The sequence below is a fragment of the Myotis yumanensis genome, unplaced genomic scaffold (assembly GCF_028538775.1).
Source record: "Myotis yumanensis isolate MYYU_CA2020_CCGP unplaced genomic scaffold, mMyoYum1.0.hap1 SCAF_3, whole genome shotgun sequence".
Classification (NCBI taxonomy): domain Eukaryota; kingdom Metazoa; phylum Chordata; class Mammalia; order Chiroptera; family Vespertilionidae; genus Myotis; species Myotis yumanensis.
In genome coordinates this window covers 192277985-192285887 of record NW_027223754.1, presented here as the reverse complement: position 1 = coordinate 192285887, position 7903 = coordinate 192277985, and the positions used below count along the sequence as shown (strand labels likewise).

At 43.9% G+C, this 7903-nt stretch overlaps 1 pseudogene; it reads left to right on the top strand.

The window, feature by feature from the left end:
• Positions 1 to 3497: 3497 nt before the first annotated feature.
• LOC139005693 (pleiotropic regulator 1 pseudogene) lies at positions 3498 to 4957 on the top strand (annotated as a pseudogene).
• Positions 4958 to 7903: the final 2946 nt, after the last annotated feature.

Below are 7903 nucleotides of genomic sequence, written 5' to 3'. Positions count from 1 at the left end.
TGAAAATTAACAAAACAAAACAAAAGAAATACTTTTGTAGGGGATAAAGAATAGCCATAAACATGCTGTGTCACAGCACTTTATTCAAGTGGTTCTTGAAAGCATGGCCTCCAGACAGGCAGTCTCAACAGCCCCTGGTAATTTGTTAGATATGATTAGATATAATTAACTTCAACCTGAACCTACTGAACCAAAGACTGGGGTTCTCATCCATCATTTTAAAGTTCCCTGGTGACTCAAATGCATGCTAAAGCTTAAGAAGCACGGCTTTATGGCTCTCTTAACTTTCTCCTCCTATTGTTCATCTCTTTGCTGTTCTCCTTTTTGCCCTGAGCCCCCCTCCTACAAGGGTCTCAGAGACTTCCAGGGGAGAAGTGAGAGTAAAAATCAGATTGCAGGAGATTTAACATATAGAGGTGAGACAGTGAAAAGGGCTGACATACACTTTCACTCAAGAAATCCAAGTTTGCCCAGCTGGCGTTGCCCAGTGGGTGAGCTTCAACCTATAAACCAGGAGGTCAATTCCAGGTCAGGCCACATGCCTGCCTTGCTGGCTTGATCCCCAGTGTAGGGCTTGCAGGGTGCAGCTGAACAATGATTCTTTCTCATCATTAATATTTCTCTCTCTCTCTCTCTCTCTCTCTCTCCATTCCTCTCTGAAATCAATAAAAAATACATTAAAAAAAGAAAAAAGAAATCCGGGTTTAAGGAAAAGGTGAGAGAAGCACATCTATAGGAAGGTGTTGGGGGGATAGATGGAGGAGGTTCAGTTTACTTCAACCTGACAGAAACTGAGGCAGAAGCAACAGAAGGTAAATATATGAAGAGGGTTGTTCAGAAAGACAATCCCTAAAATATGCTTTAAAAGATCAGATAACAAAATCTTTAAAATTTATAACAGCTCTCTAGTTAATCTTTTTCCTTTATAGTTCAAAAAAGGACATAAAACGGTACCTAGAAATTAGAAGCTTATATTAGAAACAACAAAAAAGGGTTTGAAAATAAAGTCAAAGATATTTTCTTAATAAGTAAGGCAAAATCACACACAGATGTAAAAGTAGGAGAGAAAATATAAGAAAATGAGAATCTAAGATGAGGAAATACAATGGTTTCAAATTCCTTAACCACACTAGTTACTAACAAGAGGATAATGAAGAAATTCTTTCCAATTTCTGAAGGAAGATGACTTCTCACCTAGAATTCTGTACTCAGCCATACTACCGAGCAAGGATGAAACATTTTTAGATGCTCACTTTCTTAAAAATGTCACCACCTGCATACATTCCTTTTGTGGTAGGCACACATGAGCAGAGCAAGGAAGATGGCCATGTACCAGTCATCAACACACAAAGACCCGGTGCCAAGCAAAGGACAAAATGCAGGGTGGGACCTTTTCCCAGGATGACCTTTTCTCCCCTGGAGGTATGGACCCCCTGACCTTTCCTCCCTAGAGATATCATCTAGGTCTCAGTTGCATTTCAGCTCCAGACCCAGAAGAGAAACAAAACCAGCCACAGCTGATCTCCAGACCAGCTTCATTGAATAGGGATCCTTTGCCCTGGGGCCCACGAATCAGTGGAGACCACAACCCTGAAAGGACACAGCTGTAAAACTGCTGAATAGTCTATTGAGATTTTCCCCTTGAACCTCCACTAAAATCTCCACCCTTAAAACCCTTAGGACTGCCTTTGCAGGCTTGGTTCAGTGGATAGAGAATCGGCTTGTGGACTGAAGGATTCCAGGTTCGATTCCAGTCAAGGGCATGTACCTTGGTTTCGAAAACATCCCCAGTGGGGAGTGTGCAGGAGGCAGCTGATTGGTGTTTCTCTCTCATCGATGTTTCTAATTCTCTACCCCTCTCCCCTCCTTTCTGTAAAAAATCAATTTAAAAAATCAATAAAATATATTAAAAAACAAACCAACAAAAAACCCTTAGGACTGCCCTAACAGGTTTGACTCAGTGAATAGAGCATCTGGCACAAACCTTGGTTGCAGGGCCCTTTCTTCCTATAGAATCTCTCCTTATATAGCTCTTCACAGCTCCTTCTGCTAAATTGGATGCTGCCCAAATTCATGAATCATCAAATAAATCAAATCAGATCTTTTAAATTTAGGAAGTTGAATTTTGTTTTTAAGAATAAGAAACAAGCTAGGTGGAAGGATTTCACTTCCCAAATTAAGAGATAAGTTGATAGGGTTCAAGACACCCTAACCTAAATTATGGTACTACTAGAGGCCTGGTGCATGATAATTCATGCACTCGGGGGGAGGACGGGGGCGGTCCCTCAGCTCATTCTGCACCCTCTCACAGTCCGGGACCCTTCGGGGTATGTCCACCTGCTGGCTTAGGCCTGCTTCCCCGCAGGGAGAGGGCCTAAGCCTTTAGTCGGACATCCTTAGCACTGCCACAGAAGCAGGAGCACCTCCCATCATCACCGCTGCACTGGCCAGCCATGAGCCGGCTTTTGGTTGAGCAGCACTCCCCCTGTGGAAGTGCACCGACTCCCAGGGGGCAGCTCCTGCATTGAGCATCTGCCCCCTGGTGGTCAGTGTGCATCATAGCAACTGTTTGTTCTGCACTTAGGGTGAATTTGCATATTACCCTTTTATTATATAGGAGTAGGGGCAGAAATAGAATATTGGAGACTAGCTATTAGTTATAAGAAATCATTCTCTGTTAACTGTGATCATTTGTTCTGATTAAAGAAAGCACATTCTAACCTGGCTGGGACTTGTACACCCTACCCCTCTCCAGGACCTGGAATCAACCTTGCCCCCAGAAGTCAACCTTGGACTGGTAGTTAACCTTGGAATGTGGTCCATCTGTGTTTAAGAATTACCGACAACAGCCCTAGGCACTCCATCCGCTATGTTTATAGATATGCTCGCTATCGTTGCTTGTCAGTCTTCTTCCAAGTCTTAAACAACCCAGTCCTAGAGGTGGCCATGGATTTACATGGGCTATCATTTAAAAAAAGGGGGGGAATTCCCTGGGAGCCGGTCCATCCTTGCTGCTTGACACAGTCGCTGCAGGGAAGAAACATCTGCACAGCATATGTTTCAAGGGACCTGGCATATATGGCATACTGTTCTTAATATGTTTGCTCACCTTCTTGGAGCTATGTGTTTTAACCAAGGTCAGCTCTCCCAGAAAGGTTGTTTCCCCAGGCAGCGATTTTTCCCTGAGGTTAGGGAGGGAATAAAACCCCTTAACTAAATGCCAGGCGGGTAGTTAATCACTTTAACTACAAACAATCACCCTTCAGCTACATAATCTTGACTCCCTGGAATGGAGATTAGAAACGCCCTAACCTTTGGAATAGAAATTGACAGGATTAAAATCAACTGGTATAAATACAGATGCAGCAAGACGGTAAAACACAGAACTTGGTTTATTTGCTGCTGGAGGCACAGAAAACACGGCAGCATCATAGTGGAGGAGGTACAGAAGCATTCTGTGCATACACTTGTGTTCAGGTCATTGAAGAGGACCCATGACAGGTTTGTAGCTGATGATGGAAAACCTGTGCCTTTGGATGAAGAGAGTCACAAACGAAAAATGGCAATCAAGCTACGGAATGAGTATGGTCCTGTGTTGCACATGCCTACTTTGAAAGAAAATTCTAAAGAGAAAGGTCCTCAGAATGTATCAGATTCCTATGGTCATAAACAATATCCTGCAAATCAAGGACAAGGAGTTGAATATTTGGTGACCGGTACACATCCCTATCCACCGGGACCTGGGGTTGCTTTAACAGCAGATACTAAGATCCAAAGAATGCCAAGTGAGTCAGCTGCACAGTCCTTAGCTGTAGCATTACCTTCTTCTCAGGCCAGGGTTGATGCAAATCGTGCTGCACCTGCTGGAGGCTCTGACCGCTCACAGCCTGCAGGGATGACTTTGGCTGTTATGGAGGGTGGCAATGCCAAGAACTCTGCACTCCTGGCAAAGAAGGCCCCGACAATGCCAAAACCCCAGTGGCACCCGCCATGGAAACTCTACAGGGTGATCAGTGGGCATCTTGGCTGGGTTCGATGTATTGCTGTGGAACCTGGAAATCAGTGGTTTGTTACTGGATCTGCTGACAGAACTATAAAGATCTGGGACTTGGCTAGTGGCAAATTGAAACTGTCATTAACTGGGCACATTAGTACAGTTCGTGGTGTGATAGTAAGCACGAGGAGCCCATACCTATTTTCCTGTGGAGAAGACAAACAGGTCAAATGCTGGGATCTTGAGTATAATAAGGTTATAAGGCACTATCATGGACATCTGAGTGCAGTGTATGGTTTGGATCTGCACCCGACAATTGATGTGCTGGTAACCTGTAGTCGTGATTCAACTGCACGGATTTGGGATCTGAGAACTAAAGCCAGTGTACATACATTATCTGGACATACAAATGCAGTTGCTACAGTGAGGTGTCAAGGAGCAGAACCACAAATTATTACTGGAAGCCACGACACTACAATACGATTATGGGATTTGGTGGCTGGAAAAACCAGAGTCACATTAACAAATCACAAAAAGTCAGTGAGAGCTGTGGTGTTACATCCAAGACATTACACATTTGCATCTGGTTCTCCAGATAATATAAAACAGTGGAAATTTCCTCATGGAAGTTTCATTCAAAATCTTTCTGGTCATAACGCTATTATTAACACATTGACAGTAAATTCTGATGGAGTGCTCGTATCTGGAGCTGACAATGGAACCATGCATCTTTGGGATTGGAGAACTGGCTACAATTTCCAGAGAGTTCATGCAGCTGTGCAGCCTGGGTCTTTGGACAGTGAATCAGGAATATTTGCTTGTGCTTTTGATCAGTCTGAAAGTCGGTTACTAACGGCTGAAGCTGATAAAACCATTAAAGTGTACAGAGAGGATGATACAGTGACAGAAGAAACTCATCCAGTCAGCTGGAAACCAGAACTTATCAAGAGAAAGAGATTTTAATGTGACTTTGTCTTCATGGCGTTTGTTTTTTGTTTTTTATTAGCTTGGTGGATATCCAGTCATTTTGTGCTCTGGCTAAGAGAAACTCACATGTTTGAATCATTGCTGCTTCATATTTTACAATAAAACGTACTGCCTGATCCCCCATATAATCTTTGTCCTACCCAATATATGCAGCTGGCTTATGAGGGCTGGAGAGCAGATTTTTGTGGATGACCTGCTGCTTTCCCATACTGCTGGCAGTATTGTAATGAGGCATCCATCTTATATAAAAACTGCTGTTTCAAATTTTAACCCTGTTATTTTGGCTTCTGTAAACACTTGCTTGCTAAAATAATAAGGAAAATAAGACTTCTCCCAATCCAGCGAGGCCATAAACTATGCCCCAGACAGAGTTGTCAGTGCTGGCACCAGGCCAGGCCTTGAGACATGGTCTCATGACCCCTTCCCAGCACACAGGCCTTCTTTCTCAGAAGGCCCTGAAGTCTCATTCCAAATTTGGGAGGCAAAGGACTAGAAAAAGTATAAATAGAGAGAGTTTCCTCCGTGTGTGTGTGGGGAGGGGGGAGCCCAGAATGCGAAAGACACATTTTTCTCTGGGCCTGAGCAGAATGTAATAATAAAATGTAACTCCCTTTCTCTAAGCATAACTTGGTTTTTCTCCAGTCTTCTGTAACAGTAATAAATGCTCATATATGATTCAACCCTGCCTCTGCTTTATTGGCTCCAATAAGGCAGGCAGCCTGGACCCATTGGTTGTCCTGTTACAGTAACTTGGCACAATTGAATTATTTTAAGGTGTTTGAGAAAACAGCAGAAGCAAGAAAGTCTCCCTTCGTCTGACCATCTCTCCTGAGGCAGGTCATAAAATCCTCAGGTTAGGAGGCCCTCCCCATACCTGAAGGATAGCAGCCTCCTTATCTTCAAGACAGAGGGACACTAAGAAGCCAAATGAACAGGACTTGCTCAGTTTCCCAGTTTTCTATACTTAGTGCATACTCTTTGTTTTATTATATCCTTCCCACAACTCTTCATTCATAACACCTAGCAGAAAAACACTCAGGTTTAATCATGCCTTTCAGGTCTTCATTTCCTTATGAAGACTCCTGTCATATGAAGCTTACATTAAGTAAATTTGTATGTTTCTCTCCTGATAATTGTCTTTGTCGGTTTAATTTTCAGACCCTGCCAGAGACCTTCACATGGTCAAGGAACATGTTTTTCTTACCCATACAGCGTTCATATGAGACAGGGGCCCCTTGTCTCTTTGTTGCTTCATCCTTCCCCTTTGATGAGGTGGTTATGAAAACCACAATTGAAGTTTGAGGAAGGGGACACCCCAGACAGAAAGTACAAGGTTCCAAACACACTGAAAACTGCTGGGGCGCCAGAACCGGTTTGGCTCAGTGGATAGAGCGTCGGCCTGCGGACTGAAGGGTCCCAGGTTCGATTCCGGTCAAGGACATGTACCTTGGTTGCGGGCACATCCCTTGCCGGGAGCCGGTCCATCCTTGCCGCTTGACACAATCGCTGCAGAGAAGAAACATCTGCACAGCGTATGTTTCGGGGGACCTGGTGTATGTGGCATACTGTTCTTGATATGTTTGCTCCCCTTAGCGCTATGTGTTTTAACCAAGGTCACCTCTCCGAGAAAGGTTGTTTCCCCAGGTAGGGATTTTTCCCTGAAGTTAGGGAGGAGATAAAACCCCTTAACTAAGTGCCAGGTGGGTAGTTAATCATGCTTAAGCTACATAATCTTTACTCCCTGGAATGGAGATAAGAAACGCCCTAACCTTTGTAATAGAAATTGACAGGATTAAAATCGGCTGGTATAAATACGCATGTAACAAGACAATAAACATCAGATCCTCATCAGACCCTCATCAGTTCCTAACCAGAGCTCCGACCAGAACTTTGGCTGGAAATCCTGGCTATAGGTCCTGACTAGGCTGCTGATCAACTGAAGGCTGTCTTCGTGTCATTCCTTCTTCGCCGACTCCGTCCACACCTTTGGGGACCCCTGGACCCGCTGGGATTGGACCCCAGCAATCCCTAGTCGGGGGCGTGCAGGAGGCTGCTGATCGGTGTTTCTACCTCATTGATATTTCTAACTTTCTATCCCTCTCCCTTCCTCTCTGTAGAAAACCAATAAAACATATTTATAAAAAAAAAGAAGAAGAAAACTGCCGGGGAAATAAGCCTGGTTTCAGCTGTAGTTTGCCAACTGGCCTGGTGAACAAACATACATTTTATTTACATTTCTAGGGCAGATACAGTCCACATGCCATCATGGATTCCATAGGTAACTCCTTTCATGGAAGGAAGTTCCTTACTATGCACTATTCCAGTTTCAGGCTACTTAAGGGAGACTCTCTCCATTTCTCACTGGTTTCTCCACCTGACTGTGATGCACTGAAGGACCTGAAGGAAGAAATAGAACCAAAAGTGTTCTGTGATGGTGAACGATGCACACAGCCTCCACAGCACCAACCCTCAATTTCTGGTGGAGACCATTTATATTTTGTATTCTTGAAAATTAAAATAAAATGAATTATCTTTCCATAGGAAGCAGTAGTAGCTAGGATTATATAATAGAGCTGGGGAAAGGAGCATAAGAGTGTGGATCCCGCCCTGACTGGTTTGGCTCCGTGGGTGGAACGTTGGCCTGTGGACTGAAAGGTCCCAGGTTTGATTCCAGTCAAGGGCATGTACCTGGGTTGCAGGCACATCCCCAGTAGGGGGTGTGCAGGAGGCAGCTGATTGATGTTTCTCTCTCATCGATGTTTTACTTTATCCCTCTCCCTTCCTCTCTGTAAAAAATCAATAAAATATATTTAAAAAAATAAAAGAGTGTGGATCCCAAGAGAATAGATTCATTTTATGTGAGTACCGAGAAGGAATTTATCTGCTGAGATGGACTCCTCCTGGTCTACGGAGGGCCCACAT